Below are 22,931 nucleotides of genomic sequence, written 5' to 3' on the forward strand. Positions count from 1 at the left end.
AGAGCTGTGTCTGAACTGTTTTGAAGCTGTTCCCTCAAAGGGATTATTTCATTGAATCTGCTTTAATCTCAGCTAAATGCTTTCAACTGGCATGTACGGAGACAGAATTAGAGAAATCAGAACCCCGATGACCTGTGTTGATGGGCTTGAAAGAAGAAAGAGAATCAAATCATAATAATCCCACACATCATAGAATTAGAGAGGTCACAAAGCAATATCTATTATATAGGTCCACTGGGAAAGCTGAAGAAGAACATTAAGATATTATGCAGTTACCAAACAAATATTGTAGATACGATAATTGCTATACCAAATATCCCTGCACGGAATGAATTGATTGCACTGTTGAAACTGATAAAGAGAGCAAAACTTTAAATACAGAACAGTATAATTATATAAACAGAACTGTTTATATAATTTGTTCAATATTATAAAAGGCATCTGAAAAAATATCCAGGTTTTCTCTTCCTAGCTGTTAATATAAATGCATATGCCAATGTGAATATAGGTATTATCTATGATGCTACCAGAGGTGGGTTTCTGCCGGTTTGCCCCAGATCAGGTGAACCAGTAGGGGTGGTGGTGGGAGGCTTCGCGCATATACAGAAGCGTTGCACGTGCATGAGCAAACCGGTAGTAAAATAAATTGAAACCCACCATTGGATGTTACCCACTGGCATATTGATGGGAGCTGCTACCTTTGCTTTACATGAAAGACAATGTATAATTTTTGGTCATTCATCCACTAAATTTAAAAAGGTTTGTTTACTATTGTTTATCTTTATCTATAGAGCACTTCATGCCCCCACATGACATTTTAATGGATCCTATATTTGTAACATTATCATTTTCTTTTTTGGCTTTTATTTTGCACATGCAAAATGGCCACACTTCCTTATACTAATATTTAGTGTTTGTGTCATCATTGTGTCAAAATGATCCTCCAATTTTGATGTTCAGTGGAAAAGTGCAGATTATTATTGGTGTTATTAGTCCATGGTTACATATGAGTGTTCTGTGAACTGAAATGAAGGTCATGGGATCCTGGAGCTAAATCAGAATTATCCTGTCCAGAGTAGATGGCTGAATATTAAGATATACTAAATTGGTAACCTGTAGTCTCAGTCTCCCTCCCTCTGAGAGAGAGAGAGATAGGGGGAGGAAGGAATAGGGAGAGAGGGGGAGAGAGAGAGCGGGAGGGGGAGGGGGAGAGAGAGAAAAACTCTATCTTACACCCAGATGTTTGATGGGCTTAAAAGATTTCAGATAGCACTTGGAGAATTTCCAACTGATCTGGAAGCTAATTTTCTCAGATGCATAGTCCATCTCTGGAATATAAAGACAATGTGTTCTAGATACGAGTGCTAAAAAACAGCCTCCGGCAATCTTGGGGAAGCTTAGCATTCTGAATAGCTCAAGAAGATGAAGCAGGTAAAGATGCTAAAATGATGCTTGCAGAATAAGGAATAATGTTCTTCTTCTTATGAAGAATAAGCATAACAAAACATATACGAGCAATAAGTATAATCAATGGTAGTATCATTCTGTAACACTAACAAAAAATAGGAATTGGAGCCACCGTATTGTAGTGGTTGTGCTCATATTTAAATAGGCAATTCTGTTTCCTCATTGTGGAAAGGAGAGTCACTCTCAGATATTCCAGTGTAGAATATTATAGGCTTACTTTTCTCTCCCACCCTAATTAAGATCTACATTAATTCTCTGGGGGAGATAACCAGACAGTTCAGGATAAAATATCATCACTATGTTGATAAGACTGAGGTATCTCCACTCTTAAACTGAAGATATGGCAGAACTGCTGATCTGGCACTTAGAGACAATCAAAGCCAGGATGTGGGACCTTACTCAGACAAAATCTAAGCATGACAGAATGGTTGCTAACTTAGAAGATAACCAGTTCAGGGTTAATAATATTTGACTAAATAAATGCTACTTTAAGGATCCATAGGCTTGACAAGTTGAATATTATATTCATAAACTCTTTTTTTAAATATAAGGCCCTCAGAATTGCTGTTGTTTTTATTTATTTATTTCTTTTTATCCATCCATCCCTTAAATTAATGCATATCATACACAGCCTGCTTTAAACACAAATGGAATGTTAAAATAGACAAGTATTACTTGAAAGCGTGTCACAAATCTACATTAAAATGCACATATAGTTTGTTAATTAAACGGACTTTATATTGTTGCTTCTCTGTTAGAATAATCAGATCAATTTTTAACATTGACAAGTTGGTCCCTCATCTATATAAATACTGTATTAAGGCTTAAATTTGAACATTAGTTTATTCTTGTCAATAAGGTCATTTCCCCCTGAATATAAAGCAATCCAGTAATTTTGTACTGACATCCCTTGCAGATCTGACAGTTTGAAAACATGAAATAATAGGCAGTTAGTGTCAGTGCTCTTAAATCAAGTCCAAAGATCCCATGGTACCAAAAATATGGCAGCTTGTTACAACTAAGCAAATGTCAATCCAATCAATGTATGCAGGAGGCTGTCAACTTCCTACGTTTCTCTGTCCTAATAAGTAGTATACAAAATGACAGAATTCAGAAAAATATATCTTATTGTTGCCTGAGAGTTAGGCTTTTTCGGTTTTTTTAAAGAACTATGTAAGAGCCTTTCACCTCTTTAATACACCACGGAAAGTGATATACAAATCTTTCACTGCCGATTAGAAAACTACAGAATGTTGACAAAGATTAATGTGTGAAGGTTTCTAAAGTCCACCAATTGAGGTGGGGTTATTTTGATACAAAAATAAAAAACTAATCTAATATCTAATATCATACCTTATTTGAAAATAGGATTGCAATAGTCCCATTATGCTTTTTCCTTATAATTTAAATGTACTAAATATCCACAGAGACCTTGAAAATCATATAGGTAATTATAATAATGAAAAATTTGGGCAGTTACACACCTCTTTTAGCTACCTCATTACTCAGCTACATGCAAAAGTATTGTATTTTACCCAAGAGAAAATCATTAAAAAAATCATCTCCTTTGTAAAAGATGAGTAAATTATTTTCAATTAGATTGAAGAAGGAAAGCAAAAAATGCAAATGAAATTTCAGTTTACCATTAATTAAATCGATTAATATTATTAGAATCAGGATATATTACTCTTTAATGCTGGCTGACTGATGACCAATAAACAGTACCCTAAAAGTGGATAAGATACACTTATACATTACTCAGTATATTCTTGTTTATCAGGGTGGCGTCTACACATAAAAAAGTTATAGGGACAGTCCACATTTAGGTCGTCTTAATAGACGGAAAAGAAAGGTATGCATTCATGGATTACACCCTGCTTGCCTACTTCAGTCCGTTACGAAATCCAGTATTTTACTAAATATTGGTGTCCAATATTATTATATCCCAAAGTACAAAAAACGACAAACATATTTCTGTTCTTTATAACCTGTCATACAACATTTTTATTTTAAAAAAATATAAGTGTATTTTGCAAATTCATTATTCATAAAGTAAAGTAGAAGTTGAATACAGGTTTGGAAAATAATATAGGCTAGCTAATTAACTTAATCCAATATTTTTATAAAGATTAAAAATAGAGATTACCGTATTTTTCGGAGTATAAGATGCACCTTTCCCCCCCCCCCAAAGAGAGGGTGAAAATATGGGTGCATCTTATACTCCGAATGTAGCCGTCTAGGTCATCTGAAGAATGGGGAGGCGAAGCGGGCACTGCGCAGGAGGCGAGAGGTGTAAGACAAGGTGGCTCGCTACTTGGACTCCTGCTTCTCCAGACAACACAGTCATCGGCTTCTGCTCCTGGCCCGGGAGATGGATCTGGCCAGGAGGAATACAAGTCCCAGTTTTTGCAATTGGGGAGAAAAAAGAGTGTTTCAGGCACCAGGCGATCCCTGCAGCCTGGAACCACCCGCCGCCTGAAACACCCTTTTTCCTCCCCGATTGCAAAAATGGGGTTTGCATTCCCCTCCTGGCCAGATCCATCTCCCAGGAGCAGAAGCTGACCGCCCTATAACTGGGTTGTCTGGAGAAGGGGGAGGCCGAGCAGTGAGCCACCATGCCTTACATCTCTCACACAGTGCCCGCTTCATCTACCCCTTCTCAGACGGTTCCAGACAGCCAAGATCACCATGCTGCCACCTGAAAACACTGTTATTGCACACTCTGCTGCCCAGAACAGCCTGAGAAGGGGCTGCTGAAGTAGGTTTCGCAATCCCCCCAATCCCCCGGATCTGTCATGCAGTTCTTATTGCTACTGCTGCTATTGTGCCCAACTATCAGTGCCAGGTTCCAGAGAGACTCCCAACCTGGCGTGCTCACATTCTGAAGTTTTCTTTCCATTCTGCGCTTCTTTCACTAGCCAAAATCCTGACAATGGCAATAGCTTTTTCCAGAGACAAAGTGGAGATCTAGTCGAGAAAAGCCTTTGTGCAGAGGAGATTTGTTCTCTTCCCTTGCTGCACCCCCCACCCCAATCCACCCGGATGTCATGCAGCAAAGAGATACTGTAGCTGGGCTCAATAGCAGCAGTAGCAATAAGCACTGCATGACAGATCCGGAGGGATTGGGGTGGGGTGGGGGTGGAGCAAGGGAAAAGAACCAATATCCTCTGCATGGAGATTGGTTCTTAGGAATGTGGCAGGTAGCAGGCACCAGGGAGACTCCCGACTGGGTGCTCCCACATTCTGAAGTTTTCTTTCCATCCCACACTTCTTTCATTAGCCAAAATCCCGATGATGAAAGTGGATTTGAGATGATAAAAGCCTTACTCTTTAAGAAGATCAAGCCTCCACACATCACATTTTTGCCCTACCTGGCCCCCAGAAGCACTTTGCAGGCCTCCCAAACTCTCTGCATGCCCCATTTTTCACAAAAAGTGGGATGTGCAGATGGTTTGGGATGCCTGCAGAGTGCTCCTGGGAGCCGGGGAGGGCAAAAACTTTTTTTTTAATTTACCTCTCCAAAATCTTGGTGCATCTTATAAATCGGTGCGTCTTATATTCTGAAAAATATGGTAATAGTAATATGAATTTCTAGCAACATAAAAAGAAACCTTCTAGCACACACACACACACACACACACACACACACACACACACACAGCAAAGCAAGTCAGCTCATTAAAAGCAACCTGACATTCTCAAAGGTGTTCCCTTAATAGGCTGAGCCATTTAAAATAAATAACTTTCCAGCTACATATTAAGTATGGATGAAAATTCATTTAAGAAAAAGGAAGAAAAGGAAAAGGTATGGAAAATTCTTCTCCTTCCTTAAAACCCATGGAATAGAAATGAGAGTGTGTTATATTATGCTAAATTTTATTTAACTGGTCTTTCTACAAATGCTTAACTCCAGTAATTTCTGAAAATTATTACTTTTGATGTTATAGGAGCAAATCAAGCAATACCTCCCTTAACAAGAGGGAAAACCAAAACCATCCAAAAGTCCATAAATCTAGGATTTTTACAATCTTTTCTTCCTCTTTTTATTTTTATTTATTTATTTTACTATTTCATCAAACATGTGTTAGATAACATATATAAGTATAAACATGATTTTGAATACATGAAAGGAGCGTTGGCTTACCTGAACGGTCTTCTCTGTGTGCTGCGGGAGAGTCGAAGCATGGGTTAATTCTGTCTGACTCCCCTGGACTGAATTGAAAGATCCTTAGCCACGCCTCCACTGCTGGCACCTCAGATTTTTTTGATGAAGACGTGGACCTGTAAGTCTGTTCAACAGTGGTTCCGTTGAGTCTATCATAAATTCAAGTCAAATTAGTTTACATAAGTCATAGTCAGTTGTGTCTGTCATAAGTTCAAGTCAAATCAGTTCACATAAATGAAGCTGGCACCTGTGAGAGACCCTAGGGCGGGGTTGGACAGTCCCGCAGCGCACAGAGAAGACCGTTCAGGTAAGCCAACGCTCCTTCTCCTGTGCGCTGCTTGGAGAGTCCAAGCATGGGACGTATCCAAGCTAAATGTCACTAGGGCGGGGAGTAGTCGAGCCAATGGTCTCTCCAGTTGAATGAATACCCTGAAAGACTCGTCTCCCGAACGCTGCCTCCACCAATGCAAATTTGTCTAATTTGTAATTTCGTACAAACTGAGATGGTGAAGCCCACGTTGCTGCTCTGTAGTTCTCTTCTATGAGCTCTTGGGTCACTCAGGCTGCTGTGGAGTGGAACTTCTTGTGGAGTGTTTGGACTGGAACTCATAGGCAAGGGAGATGCAGGCACGCAACCATCAGCCGATGGCTGCAGATGTGACTTTACATCCCATAGTGGCCAGCTGAAAGGAAATGAAGAGGGATTCTGACCGCCTGAACCATGTTGTATGCTTAATATACTTGCGAATGGCTCTGCGCACGTCGAGCTTGTGCCACCTGCGTTCTCTAGGATGTCTTGGGTGAGGACAGAAGTCCGCAAGGATGACTTCCTGGCTCCGATGGAACCAGGAGTTGACTTTAGGAAGAAATGAAGGGTCTAAGCGGAGAACAACCCTGTAAGGATGGATGAGGCATAGGTCCTCCCTGACTGACAGAGCCGCCATCTCTGAGATCCTTTGTGTAGATGTGATAGCGGTCAGAAAGGTTGTTTTGAAAGTCAGGTGTTTCAAGTTGGAAGAATTGAGAGGTTCAAATGATCAGCACCCTGAGTACAATGTTCAGCTCCAGTCAGATATCTATGGACGACTGGAGGTCTCAGATTGGTGGCTCCTTTCAGGAAGCTGTGAACCCTGGGATGGCGTGCCAGAGAAAGGCGCTCACTAGAGACCAGGACGGTGGAGAGGGCCACCAACTGGTGACAAAGAGTGTTAGGCGCCAACCCTTGGTCCAACCCCTCCTGCAGAAATTCCAAGATCTGAAGAATAGAAGCGGAGACTGGATCAATCTGTAACTTCGTACACCACTTGCCAAAGACAGACCAGGCGGAATAATAAATTCTGGTAATAGATGGTCGTCGCGATGCCTGGATGGTTTGGATGACCTTTGTGGAGAGCCTGTCCCTTTAGAGAAGGCCTCTCTCAAGTGCCAGATGGCCAACTGGAGCCACTGGGGCTCTGGGTGGGATAGGGCCACCTTGCTGAGAGAGACCTCTTCTGGAGGGATTCTCCATGGTTTGGCGATGGATAGGCTCACAAGGTCGGCAAACCATGCCCACCTGGGCCAAAACGGCACTACCAGAAGCACCTCCGCCTGTTCCGAGAGGATCTTGTGGATCATGCTGGGAAGGAGTGGTAGTGGCCAAAACGTGTAGAGTAGGCTTGGTGGCCAGTGGCAAAGAAGGGCATTGACTCCTTCTGCTCGTGAGCAGTGGAATCTGGAGAAGAAGTGAGGGAGATGAGTGTTCTCTGAGGTGGCGAATAGGTCGACTGCTGTATGATCTTGAAGAAGAGGTCCGGGTGCAGGTGCCACTCTGAGTGATCGATCGTGGCCCTGCTCAGCCAGCCCGCCTGGACGTTGCTCACTCCGGAGATGTGCTCCGCTCGAAGAGATGACAGGTGTTTCTCCGCCCACTTCCCCAGGCGTTCCGCCTCCGCCATCAATGACTTGGATCAGGTGCCCCCCTGGCAGTTGACATGTGCCTTGGTGGCTACATTGTCCGTGAGTAGCATTACATGGTGGCCTTGAATGGTCGACTGGAAGTGTAAACACTTTTAGCTCCAGCCAGTTTATGCTGTGCTTGAGATCGCTGGGGGACCATCTGCCTTGAGCGACTTGATTGTCGAGATGGGCTCCTCATCCGAACAGGCTGGCATCTGTCATGATGGCTAGATGATCTGGCTTGCGGAAGAGACTGCCTTTGGTCAGTGCAGATGTCAGCATTCCAAATATCATGCAGAATTAAATCAGACTGCAAGGCAGAGCTATCCTTAAAGTTCCAATTTAATAAGACAGACATGTTGGCACAAACTGTGGAATCCCAAATCTAAAAGCTTCCTGGTATTCCACCCAGTTGAAAGTTCATGATCTTATCCCCACACCCATAAATCCACCACATTGTCCAATCTTCTATGGCCACGCTGGCATTTCCACCCATCTAGTTCCGGTCAGATGCAGAGGTGCAGAGACAAAAGATGATCTTGATTTCTAGAAAGAAATGACAACAACACATTCCACAATTCTACTCCTTACTATTCCCCCCTCCCCTCCCAATTGCCCACTAATGAAACAGCATAGTAAAGAAAGAGAAAGTGTGGCAGGCCAAAGATTCTAAAAGATGTGGCAGGCCTGACAGCAGGAGACTGCTACCACTGCAGGGACTTTTGAACTTTGAGGGGAACCAGAAATGGAGAGTTGCTGTTCTTGGCCCGTTGGTGGGGCAGAAGGCAACTGTCTTGAATGCAACCTCGCCTGCAGCACAATTGACAGGCAAGAGATCATTTTGCCTAGGAGCTTCGACAACAGGGCAACGGGCACTGTCCGCAAAGTCCATACCTAGTGTATCAGACGTCTGATGCTGGAGATCCGCTCCTGAGACAGGGAGACTTGGCAACTGGCAGTGTCCTTTACAGCAACCTGGGGGTGGGATTGAGGTTGCTTTTCTCCAGGTTGGGAGCCTTCTGCTGGTTATCACTTGTAGTGACGGAAAGGCCTGGTGCCTGATCTGTCGTGAAAGGGCCGCTTGGAAAAGGACTGTTGTCGGCTCCTGTCCCGAAAAGATGGTCCTGGGACCAATCGGAGCTCTGTGCATATGGACGGTGGAACAGCCCTGCGAGAGAAGATGGTTCAGGAGCACCAAAGGGCTGCTTCCTGAAATAACTGGAGCCTCTACATTCCGCCTTTTTGGTTACAGAAGGCAAGGCCTTCTTTTTATCTTTGTTCTCAATGAGAACCGGGTCCAAAGTCTCCCCAAAGAGTTTTGCTCCCTTGAAGGGAGCCGAGGCCAACTTCCACTTGGACCTCATATAAGCGTTCCAGTGGCGAAGCCACAGGAACCGCCTGGTGGTGACATTGGAGGCTAAAGTCCTGGAAGCGAATTTGGCAGAATTTAGAGTGGCATCAGCTGTGTATTCCGCTGTGGCTATAATTTTATTTAGCTCCTGTTTCAACTTGGTATCACCCACTGGAAGTTTAGCGGAGAGTTGACGGAGCCACAGAAGGGACCTAGACATAAAGGATGCAGAGGTAGCCATCTTTATGGCCAAGGTAGCCGCCTGATGTGTCTTTTGACATGCTTTCTCTGACCTTTTGTCATCTGCCGTCAGACCTTCTAGAAAGTCAGGAGGTAAGACGGAGGCAGAAGCAAGAGCTTGTACTGGTGGATCCACCTGAGGTAGTTTTAATAGATCCTCTAAGGCAGAATCCACAGTATAAAGTTTTCTGTCGCTGTTGCTAGGCATGGCAAAAGTACCAGGTTGAGCGCACTGGTGCTGCATAACATTCAGAAATAATTTGGGAACTGGTACTATCTCTTGCGGAATGAGGGCTCGTCAAAGAACCCGTCACTATGATCTGCTGGTTCTGAAGTGGACTGGTCAGGCACAGAAGCACCTAAACGGATGGCAGTTTTAGCCTTATTAAGAATAGTCTTAAAGTAAGTATGCTTAAAGAGTCCAGCAAAGGCTGGCTTATCTGGAATAGCACCCTCATACCTGGAGAATTCATGTTCTGGAAAGACATCCTCGTCCACAGCAGAGTCTTCACTGTCCAGTGAAGAATGAGGAGAAGCTGACCCTTGGGCCGGCTCTTGATGAGAAGGCCTAGCAGAGCCTTCTCTGCTCTGAGAGACCTCTGGGGGAGTTTGGATTTCTGTTTAAGCCCTTCTGCAATGCCCTGGGAGATGGCCTTGGCTATCACCTCCTGCATTTCTGGGGATGGAGTGGGTTCCAGGTCCTCCGCTGGCAGGGCCCGTTCAGTAGGCTGAGGAGCCAGAGGCATGACAGGAGGGAGATCGTCCTCCGCTTCAAGCGAACAATGGAATAGATCAGCATTGTCTGCCATTGATGGCCTGGGAGACCCTGCAGAAGCTAAGGATACATCTGAAGAAAATTCCTGGCCCTCATCTTCAGTATCAGCTACGGTATGGTGAATGGTGACAAGGGTTGACGCCTCAGGAGATTCCTTTACTGGATGCTCTAGGGGAATGGCTGCTGATTTGCGCTGAGCCTTTTCAAATTGCTTCTCCAGCGCCTTTTGGCATCTTGAGAGCCACTTGTCCTGTGTCTTGGCCTGTTTCTTGCCCCCAGCCTGATGGTGCTTGCTGAGGGCCTCTGATGCTGCCTTGCTGGCCTGCCTAGCAAACCCCATACTGGTTGAGGGCACTGGAAGGTCTGCCTCATCGGGGGTTGTCTGCCAAGGTAGGATCACTCAATATCCTTGCACAGGCAGCAGCTACCTCACTCACCACCTGTTGGTTGAAGGACCTTATGGAGATCTGAGGAGTGGAGTAAGAGAGGATAGGCAGATAAGCCAAAGTCATTGTGGTGCGAGCCTAGTTGCTCCCAGCACCTTGCAGAACCTAGCTCAGGAGTGTGGCCAAAGAAGATCAAAAACTCCTTTGCCATGCTAGAAAGCAGGCCTCACAGCTGGCTGGGGAGGTAGCCCGCCGGATTGCCAGATGGAGAGACCCCCGCTCAGCGATCTGCTGAGAGCTGAGAAGTCAGACAGCTCTGATGCTGCATGACTCTTCACTACGGCCAACGCAAGCAAATGAGGGAACAAAATGGCCAACGCACTGAAAAAGGCGAGAAATTACACTGTTCAAAATGGCCACCGCCTTGAAATTAGTCCATAATGGCCACTGCAATGAAGAAATCCTGACTGAGGCTCGGCTAGGCGCTTGAGGAAGGAGGGGATAACACAAGTGGCTGGGTCTACACACCGCTGACTGCTGCACTCGGATTATCCTAATTGGGAAGGAATCGGCACTCTGACCCTCTCGCAGCGCCTCCTGGTCGGCTGACAGCTGCGCACACCTGAGCAGAGCCCAGGACACGTCAGCAATGGCTCAGTGAGACTGAAGGAAGAAGAGATTAAAAAAAAAAAGCTCACCGATCTGCTTTCTGTAAAGGGAATTTAGGTAGGAAGGAAAGAAACTCTCAAAATTATTGGTTTGGAGAGTCCAAGTAACTGGTTTTCCTAGGAACCACATTAGGATATGTCCACTGGGCTAGACTGAATTGAAACAATCTGGGGTGCCAGCAGCGGAGGCATGGCTAAAGATCTTTCAATTTAGTCCAGGGCAGTCAGACAGAATTAACCCATGCTCCAAGTAGCGCACAGGAGAGTGGATATGAATAAAAGAGAACATTAGGACAGGGATGGTAGGCACGTTGGTCAACAGCAGTCTAAGGTTAAAATTTTGGGGGTTTGGGGAAGAAACCTCAGAGTCAGGTAGTGCATTCCAGGCATTGACCACTCTGTTGCTGAAATCATATTTTCTGCAATCAAGTTTGGAGCAGTTTACCTTAAGTTTGTATCTATTGTGTGCTCGTGCATTGTTGTGGTTGAAGCTGAAGTAGTCATTGGCAGATAAGACATTGTAGCAGATAATTTTATGTACTACACTTAGGTCAGACTGAAGGTGGTGTAGTTCTAAGATGTCTAAGCCCAAAATTTCAAGTCTGGTGGTGAAGAACAGAGAAGCTGCTCAGCTGTCCATTTAGGCTTCCAATTTTTGGACCGATCCTGATCATCTTAATTCTAGAGTATCAAACTGTAATAGACCTTCTCTCTTCATGATTATATTTATGGCCAAACTACAATATGTAGACAATAATGTGTTTTTCTGTGCAATGTTTTCTCTGCCTAATTGATAGGCAGAGAAAACATTGCCTGCTAGCTGCCTGCTGCTGTTCAGCCTAGACCGCCATATTGCTATTTCAAACCTTTTTTGTCCACTCCTTGCTGCTCCAAAATCTTCCGCCCTTTCAGGACTCAAACTCTCAAAAAATAATTCCCCACTCTTTCTCGCATACTTTCTTTTTTTTAACTATAGTTCTAAACAATCTTTGAAAATAAAACATTTTCCCATCAGCTATTGTGTTTTCCCCATGTAACTTTTCAGAGAGTCTATAGTTGGTTTAAAATTATTCCTCTTTGAAAGGACAGGAAATGGGTAAAGTTTGGATTTCTGCAGCAGAGGAAGCAATTTTTCTAATATTAAACTTTTCCTTAGAAGTAGGCATATGAACAGAATTGTGATATTTCCCTTTTAAGTATGTCTTCTCCTCTTATTAAAAGATGGAATTATGGCTAATTCTCTGGTCTTCCTATAATAATTATTTTAAAAGGAAATAATTTTAACAAACAAAAAATAGAAAATAATCTTCAATTTCTAACCTAAAAACATCCTTAATGTTATGTTATTACTTGACTGATTTGCCTATTGCACATAACAGGCCCTGTAAGCCATTTTTAAAGTCTATTGTAAGTAAACAATCAGAAATTTGAGATATATTTCCAAGCAAAATTATATTATATTATGAAATAATGTTACATGAAAAAGCAGTTTGATATAGTACTGTTTAGAAACAGGTGCTCTAAGATTTACAAAATAAAAATATATTAGTAAATAAGCTTGCTTATAAAAGATGTATGTCTCTAATACCAGAATTTATGCAGTAAAATAGAGAGAACAAACAAGAAGAGAGACAGTATTCCAATGCAATTCTATTCCTTCACCATCTGTCAGAGTCACTTTCTTCCCCACAGGGCAAGTTTAGAAAGGCCACCAGAACTAATGAGCACTGAAAAAAAGTGAAATCTTAAGGCAAAATACCTATAAAAATCCAAGAGTCAAAGCTTTCAAGAAGTCTTTGACTACAATGGGACCAAGGTCCAAGACTGCTAGTCCCTCTGGTATCTTTCTGGAACTAATATGAAATCCTAAAAATATTCATCTTGTAAAGAAGTCTTGTCATGTCTAGAATTAAATTTTCTATACTTTATATTGGAGGTTTATCAATTATTATCCTATTGGATTAAGATTTTCTGGCTATATAAAATACTTGTATTTCATAGATTTTGTCCTGAAAACAACTTTATGTAACAAATTGAGCAGTCAAATCTTCTACTGAATATAATTAGTTTGTTAATTACTAATTATCCTCAATATTATAAATTTAAAATACAAATGTATTTCAGTAGCCCTGTTGGTATGTGTATGTATTTCTGTGAGCATCCCTCTGTGTGTGTGTTTGTATATACACATACACACATACATATGCACATACATGTATATATACTGTAGACACACACACACACACTAATTTTTATATACTTTGGAACAAACAATAAATGGATGAGACAAGAGAACCTTGAACAGATGGAATGCTACTACAACAGCAGGCCAAATGAATGGATTTATGAAGCATATGAGAAAACTATGGATGGACAGAAGACCTACATCAACACAAATTGAGAAACAAGAAGTTTATCCAATGCTTCTACATAGTGAAGGGAAAACCTCTATTGCAACTTGAGATAGACCAACTGCACATTATATCCTATACTCCAGAATTGCTTAACCTTTCCGGCTTTGCCGGGGAGTGCGGGTGATTCTGTGCAAGCAGCAGGCAAGTGCGCACACAGCTCCATTTGTGTGGGCAGCAGGCATATGTGCCTGTCGTTTGTGCAAATGGAGCATGTGCCAAGTGCCCACCCACTGCTTGTGCAAATGGAATGCATGCAAATGTGTTTGCCCAGTGTTCATGCAAATGAGAATGTGCATGTGCAGTTGCCCACCACTTGCACAGAACCATTCCTTCTTCTTCCTCCTCCCCACTGGTCTGCAAAGCAGGCAAGTTTGGGCAATTCTGGAGTATAGGATATAATGTGTGGTTGAATCATACATTCTGGTAGTAGACAAGGACCAGAAGACAGCAGTAGTGATAGATATAGCAGTGCCAAATGATAGCAACATAAGGAAGGACTCTTAGAAATTGGAAAAGTACCAGGTCCTGAAAGAGGAACTAGAGAGTATATGTAATGTAAAGGTCAAAGTGGTTGCAATGGTGGTAAGAGCATTTGGTGTTGCGACTTCTCTAGGCTGAAAGAATGGTTACAACAGACTTCTGGAACAACTTCATAGGTCTCTGTCCAGAAGAGTGCAGCGGTAGGAACAGGTAAGATCCTGTGAAGAACCCCTCGGCCTCTGCCAGAGACCCAAGGTTGAGGAACAAACACATACACAAACACACAAAATGTTACATAATTACTATTTGCTATAGTGTTACTGACTCATTGTCTAGCATATAATTTAGGACTGGTTATTTGTCATTGAATAAGAATTATGGATTGATTTTTCTTCATGATCTATTTGTTTATTTTCCTCACTATTCTCATGAGTCTCCTCCAACACCAAAGATATATCAATATGCTTTCTACCCAGTTTTTTCAAAGTCCAATTTCCAATCATTGTCATACAACAAAGCATCATCTGCACATTTTTGATCTTTGTAGCTGTGACATGCCATTTGAATGTTTTCAAAGGCTTTGACTGCCACTCTACCAAGAGCTAATCTGTAGATTTTTATTCATCACAGCTGATCATAAAAAGCATTAACAACTGGAACATCAATTGTCAATTCAAAGAATGCATGCAATATCTCTTGTCATTAATTTTGATTTCTTTATACTTCTTTACACTCTAGCTTTTTATTGACTTTCATTACTACATTACTACAATTGATATATTATTTACAATTTTAGCTATCAGAGTAGTATCATCAGACAAGTGCATATAATTGATGTTATTTTTCTTAAAATTCATATTCTTCCAATCCAGTCTCCCTCAATATATACTCAACATATAGGTTGAATAATCTGCCTGTGCTGCCTACAGATTTTTCCATTCATGAGGACAATGAAATATTTTGGAATTTCCGTTTTCATAAAGACTTTCTATAGTTTAGAAAACTATGTGCATACATATAGATTGAGCTATTCCAATCTGTGTCCACTGTTTGTTTCTCAATACTGGGATAATTCAGTTAGAACTTTTATAATTCTCCTGTTGCTTGCCATATGTCCACAGATATTGTATCAATTCCTCTACCCTTATAGGTAACTAGGTAACGATTGGAGTGTTGATCTAATTTCATGTTTAGTACTAGAGGTTCATGTAAAATGGGAATACATAATACATAATCTGGGATTTTAAAATATTTTAAAATTTTAAAATAAATATTTACTTTACATATATGCAGTGTAATATTACCATATGTTTGTATATTAGCATTTTTAGCATATTTTACTCTTGATATAACTGTTCTCCAGTTGCAGTACTTTTTCATCCAAAATCATTGTACAAAACAAAAAAAAAAGCATGTTATTAATGTGTGGCATAATTTTTATATGTTTAGTTCTAAGAAAAAACTTATTGTACAGAACTTATCACAAATCTTTAATTACCTTAATAAGCAACAGTCCATTACTAGAGTGAAACATGGGTGCATCTTGTCCATGGTTAGCATAAAATGAATAGCAGGATAAGCAACATATAAATTAATAAAGTGATAAGTAGCCGTTTGCCTGAATTTATCTCCTTTTGAAATCCCTGTTGCAGAAGAATTTAATTATATTAAAATATATTAATATATTAATTGTCATACCTGATTTGTTATATCTTTTTATTGCATATTTGCTGGTTTCTTTATTTTTTGTTATATGATAAATACTGTTTATAAAGAAATTTTATCAATGGGGTGCAAAATATTACAAGAGACCGAATCTGGAATCATTCAGTGTTACTGCAGCATATTTTTGCCTCATACTTTAATTTTCATAGTTTATCAATGAATTTCATATTTCAAGGTAAAGTGATGAGGGGAAAAAAGGATAAAAGGTACCATTTGTAGCAGAGATGAAATATGTTTAACTTTTATATCCTACGTAAAAGCCACTGTCAATTCACAGGAATCTCTGAATCTTAATGTGTTCAGATTCATTGGTATTGAATCCATTGTAATACATTATTATAGTATATGAGACTCAATGAGAAACTAAATCTAGCCACGCAATCTTCATCTACCAACAATTTTAAGGAATTTTTATATTTATGTCAAAAAAGCCAGCATTTAACATTTAAATGAAAAAAAATTTAATTAATTCATTGTCATAAATCATGTCATTAAATTCTGGTAGTTGTCCAGGTAATCAAAACATTCTTTTCCATACTGTTCCATGACCATAAACTGGGATTCACCCCAAGACTTCTTATAACCCTTTATATCAACCATTTTATCAAATGTTAATATATGTAATTTCCATTCTCTTTGTTTTTACTGTTCCTTTTTAATTGTTCTGTTCTACAATCATAAACTTCATGAAGATTGTTCTCCCTGTTCTCTTACAGATTGCATAGTGCTATTATGATGATCATGATGTATGTGTGTATATACACATACAATCTCACACATACACACAAACCTACATTTCTATAAGCTATACATTAATTCTACAGAAGAAAACTACTATTGGACTTCATATATTAAGTTGTTATATTTATCACCCTGAGCAGAGATGATCAAATTGTCTAACACAATTGATTCTTCCAATATGAGAAAAATAAAAGGAGGCTATGGACTATATTGAACTCAGAAAATGAATAATATATTAAAAGATGAAAGAAATATTTAGGTGATTAAATTCATCCTCTTCCTTCATCTTGATAGTGTAATAACCGTTTAAATCATGTTTGACATTTGTAAGTTGACTGAGCTGGCAGCTCTGTAAAATCTATAATATACATTTCTGGAGTAGCAATCTCTTACTGCAATAGTTCTCACTTCACATGGTTTGCTTGGCCCCTTGAGACATATCTGACTGCTCTTTATCTAAGTCACTGGTTGCTATTTTTTTCCTTGTGTCTATTGAAAATAATGGCTATATGGCTACAAGAAAACTACAAATGACCCCCCTCCAAGACGTTCATGAATTATAAATAGGTAATTTAGAGCAGATGCGGGCAACTTGGAACTCCAGCACCTAAGTAGACTCTAAGCCCCTCTTTGTAACTTTAAATCCCACTCTGATAACAACTGCCAAATTTCAGGGTTGTTTTGTTGATATTTTGAGAACATATTAAAACGGCAATTTAAGCCCTACCGTAATCAGAGTTTGCTTTTTTAAATACTTCAAAAACCTTTAATATCACCTTCCAAAATCTTAAGTGCATATCACTAGTTTCCCCACTTTTGATTTGTAAATAGTATATAATAGATATTCTAATCAGCAGTTATATTTAATAGCTATCATAAATCTGGTTCTAACCGTTAGTCATAATTGAGGAGGACCAAAATGCACTGGTGCAGAATACTCGTCAGGCACCAAGAGTCTTCACCTGGCAACTGATCCTCTGGAGAGACACTGCCAATCAAATTTATTTTGTACTGCTTTATACACATTTTTATCATGTTTCTATACTTCTGTATGACCGTAATAAATAATTTGAGGGGAACTATATTGCTATAAGTAAATGTGAGTCTTTCAATGAGCTGCATGCCAAACCTGTTCCAATACTTTATATCAAATTGAAATACATCTAGTATCTAATTTTTGGAAGTATACCGGGATGCAAGATATTTTATTAAAGCCCTGTTGCAAAATAAGGAATGTTGTTATACAATATTGTGTTTCATACTAAACTAAAGATACTATATTGTTTTCTACACAGAAAGTCACTGAAAAAGAGAAATATTCTTTGCTGTACCTGTCAGAGTTCTTCAAACTACTTTGGTACAGTTTTATTCACCACAGAGAGAAGGTTAAAAAATACATTACTACAGATTTCCATCTTTTTAATTTGTGGTTTTTTTAAAAAAAATAATTTATATTCATTTTTAATCCTTATGAAGATCTGCAACATGAACTAAAATGTTAAGGAAATACAAAGAACTAATATCTATTCATATCAATGGACAGAATAATTTCCTTCCCTCAGTGGCACATTCATTCCAAATGTTGCACAGATTCAACTAAGATTCTTTCTTTCATTATCACCGTTCACTGAAGCAACCATGAAGTTCTAGTCACATATGCATGCAAATTTAATTCTTGCTAAACTTGGTAATCTGTCCTTTAGAGAAAACTAGGTTCTTGATTCCAAGTTTTTCTATCTTGTCTGGTGTCTCCCAACTTTTCACCAGAGACTACTGACAAACTTGATGCTAATGGGTTATTTTTAGCACAACCAATTATGGTATCAAAAACAAACTTACTCTCTATCATCTATCTATCTATCAACTATCATCTATCTATCTATCTATCAACTATCAACTATCATCTATCTATCTATCTATCTATCTATCTATCTATCTATCTATCTATCTATCTATCTATCTATCATCTATCATCTATCTATCTATACGCACACAGATAGGTAAAGGTAAATGTTCTCCATGCACATATTTGTTAGTCGTTCCCGACTCTATGGGGTGGTGCTCATCTCTGTTCCAAAGCCGAAGAGCCGGAGCTGTCTGAAGATGTCTCCGCAGCCATGACTAAACGCCAAAGGCTCACAGAACACTGTTACCTTCCCACCAAGATGGTCCCTATTTTTCTACTTGCATTTTTACGTGCTTTTGAACTGCTAGCTTAACAGAAGCTGTGACAAGTAATGGGAACTCACTCCATTATGGGGCACTAGGGATTCAAACCACTGAACTGCTGACCTTTCTGATTGAAAAGCTCAACGTCTTAGCCACTCAGCCACTGCGTCATACATACATACATACATACATACATACATACATACCAGTTTGTGATATATTTGTGTATTTTTGTCAGAAAGAAGACAAAAGACTAAAATCTATAATAATGTATTGAATTAATGATAAAGAATTCAGAAGTAACTTTACAAAGAAATTCTTACCCAAATTAGAGGAGATCCAAGTGAACCAAAAGAAAGTATCAGGTCAACAAATACAAGATAGTGATGAAGAGACCCTATAATGTTGGGAGCTACAAGTAGAGTATTTAATAACAAGGGAATTTAATGTGAAAATGGCAAAATTGTTATATTTGACCAGGAACACAACTAAAACTAAAAAAAATTTTTTTTTTTTTTGCTAAAAGTGGAAAAAGTGAGTTAGGGCCTTTTTGATTTGTAGATTATGAGATTAGATATGAGACAGAGGGCAGTGGGAGAAGAGATAATAAGTTTGCTTAACATGCAGTGAAGATAACAATTGTTTCTTTACCTTTTTTCTTCTTTATCTGATTTTTATTTTAGATTTTTTTTAATGAAAACATTAAAGAAAAGTTAAGTAACAAGGGGAAACCTTAACTTTTCTTTAATATTCTCATACTGGTTAATTATATAGGACATCATTAAACAGAGACTTATTTTGTCCAATAGTGACAATTTGAATTTTATAAACCAGAGATTTGTTTGCATTATATATTGCTAGAGAACATATTCGTAAATATAGCAGACTAGTTTTACACTAATAAAATTATAAAAGATATAAATAATATTGATCATCTATTTTAGTAGATGATAAAAACAACTATGTTCTGTAAAGAAACAGTTAAATTCATAGCCTTATGAGCCATTACCCAGAGATTTATTGGAGGAGTTAAAAAGTCTATAGTTCAATATCTGGTGACAAAACAAGGACCATAGGTATATGGACAGGGAGAGGAAGAGAATTCAGTCAAATTATGCCTCTGGGATTTTGCAACATATGGCCCATCAGTCAAGGGTCAAGCCCCCTCACAAATTGCAAGCACTTTACATAGCCATCTACATCAATAAATTACTACTTTCCTGTGGCACAAACACTAATGCAGAAGCAAGAAGAACCATCCCGCTTAGAAGTGCTTTATTTTATTTGTATTTACTTCTTTTCCTTGTATAATTATTTGCATCCTCTGAAGTATATTAATTTTCTGTTGAAGAAAATCCAGCAGTAGTAGAAAATATCAGAAACTTTATTTTAATTCTAGTATTGACAATATAAAAATCATTTAAGATTTACTGTCAAAAGAGAAAGCCTGTATTAAATCCAATGAAAATGCTATTCCCTATTATCAATAATATTTTATGCATTCTTCTTTCTATAAAATACTGCGGTTTTCTGTCCCTTGTAGTCATTTCTCAGAATGATTTATGTGGGAAAAAGAATAACTTGAACTATGTAATTAGGATTTTGTTTGATTTTGAATATCAGCTGATTTTTATATGTCCATATTCTTAGTCATACTGTATGAGCATATAAATTTAGGCAAAAGAGTGATAGAACATTTCAAAATTATTTAAAGTGTTAGAAAGATGTTTCTTGATAACAATCATTCTTTTCAAAAGAACGTCAAGGGGCATTTTAATACATCACCATACACAAGTAGCCCTCAACTTATTGCCATAATTGAGCTCAAGTTTCTGATGCTTGGTGAGACATTTATTAAGTGAGTTTTGCCCCATTTTACAACCTTTTTTGCCACAGTTAAGTGAATCACTGCACTTATTAAAATAGTAACACTTTCATTAAGTGAATCTGGATTCCCACTGATGTTGCTTGTTAGATCATAAAAGGGAATCACATGACCCTGGGCCAAGCATCTAAATTTTGATCATGTGACTATATTGTTACTGTAAAGGCAAGTATGTCATAAGTCACTTTATTCAGTGATGTTTAACTTTGAACGGTCATTAAATGAACTGTTGTAAATCGAGGACTACTTTAATTTAGTACAAAAACTAATTCCCAAATAGAGACAAAGTATGCAAAACTAAAAAACTGCAAATTAACTTACTGTCTGCCCCAAAATACAAATGTATTTTTTAAGTAACCTATGTTAATTAGTAGAAAAATATTTCTCAAAAGCCACAACTGTTATGATATATAAAATTAATAAGGCATTTTAAATATATTCTCTGATATCAGAAAACCTGAAAGAAGGGCCCAAAGCTTACTTTTTATTTTGCACATCAGGTATATTTTAAATTACCTGCCAGTTCTTGCTAGTATATAAAATAGTAATATTTTTATTTATTTATTTATTTTGTATTAAGTTACTTATATATAGTAGTTGAAAAAGAAAGAAAAGGAGAAAGACCTTTGCTTTTAACTATTCCACAAAACAGATGGTATTGTATTGTTGTGATTCCTTTTTTCTTTTCAAGGCTACTATGGAAAAAGAAACAACATCTATTGTAAAATCTATTATCAGGTTATTCATAGCTTTTAAGCAAATTCAGGCTTCTCAAGGTTAGGTCATTATTAAAAAATAATGAAGTATTTCTTTAATGTTCAGAACACACATTTTCACAGTGCATTCATCTTGAAGAATAAATATGTAATTATTGTTATTATGATTGGTTGTACAGTCAGTCAGATGTTTATATTGAATTTGGCATTTTTATCCACCTATCAAGTTCTTCTCAAGGACTTGGAACAGGCAGATTGTCCCGGCTGGTCCAAAGGGCCAGTTGTTCAATTTCCCATTTACAGTATATGCAGACTCATCACAGTTTGGAATTAAACAATGACTATTGTGGTGAAGGCACTGTCGATCAGAAAGGTCAGCAGTTGGGCGGTTTGAATCCCTAGTGCTGCGTAACAGAGTGAGGTGCCATTACTTGTCCCAGCTTCTGCCAACCTAGCAGTTCGAAAGCATGTAAAAATGCAAGTAGAAAAATAAGAACCATCTTTGGTGGGAAGGAAACAGAGTTCCGTGCGTCTTCGGCTGGCCACATGACCATGGAGACATCTTCAGACAGCTCCGGCTCTTTGACTTTGAAACGGAGATGAGCACCATCCCCTAGAGTTGGGACCAACTAGCACATTATGTGCGAGGGGAACCTTTACCTGCAAACTTCAGTACTTTAACAGAGGGATCCTTAAAGATGCAGTCACTGGTGTATAGAGAGAAGAACAATGGAGAGAGAATACAGCTCTGGGGGTCACCTATGCTAATTGACTGATAATTTGTTATTGTGATTAAAATGTTCAATAAAAATACATAAATAATGTTTAAGACTCATGTCATTCAAAAGTCTAAAGAAAATTTAAATTATTCTGATACTTTAATATGCTTCCTATAAACTCTAACATAGTAAAATAGAATAAAGTTTAAGCAATTATTTTCCAAAAGAAGAGCAGGAACTTCCATATTATATTTATCAGTCTGAAATAATTATTGCAAAGATCCAGGTTTTAGTTATACTTGGAAGAACTCAGTCCTGAAGCATTGACATAATTAAAGTATGTCAGCAGGGAAGATGAGAGATTATCCAGAATAGTTAAAGGTTGAGTGACGCGCTTAATGAAACGTTGTACAGACCCAATATTCATAATGTTTGTAACTTGCTTTAACTATTGCAGATTAACCCATTTTCTAAAATTATACTATATACATGTTTTCCAGCAGGCCCAGGGCCAGAGTTAGTTGTGACCCTTGCACAGGATATAGTAATGGCAATAGCACTTAGAGTTATATAAATATATCCATTTTTTTTGCTTTATTATTTCTTTGAAATTAATAACAAGAACAAAGAACAGTAATAATAACTGATTGAATTTTAAGGCTTAGATTTATAAAAGGAATACCTTTCTATCTGTCATTCTAATTCTGTAAACAGCTAGTTAAATATTGAACTCTGAATTATAGGAATTAAAAGATATGTATTGTTTAAAATTTTTCTTCTATGAATCTTAGTCTAACCAAATAACACATTCTGAGAATTAAGGAATGTGAACCTTAATGGAGCCTATTATTGCTGAACACGTGGCTGTGATGAGTATACCTCCAAGAGACATTTGGCCAATTATCTTTATCAGATCATTGTTATCAATACTCCTAGTCATCTGCTAATCCAGTCAAGGATGGTTTCCCACCTAATGGGCTAATCTATCTAACAGTCAAGTACATTTTGGGGAAGGGGGGAATCTTCTTTCTTCTTTTGCTTCCCATACAAACACATCATTCTTTTTATTTGTGAGTCCATGTGTGTTTTAGT

General features: G+C 38.7%; 1 protein-coding gene across 17 annotated transcripts in view; it reads right to left on the bottom strand.

Annotated features, from left to right (window-relative positions):
• The window catches only part of ROBO2 (roundabout guidance receptor 2), an 893,684-nt gene that overhangs the window by 216,998 nt on the left and 653,755 nt on the right, over positions 1-22,931 (bottom strand). The window lies entirely within an intron of this gene.

The sequence above is a fragment of the Natrix helvetica genome (genome assembly GCF_964273705.1).
Source record: "Natrix helvetica genome assembly, chromosome: 4".
Taxonomy (NCBI): Eukaryota; Metazoa; Chordata; class Lepidosauria; order Squamata; family Natricidae; genus Natrix; species Natrix helvetica.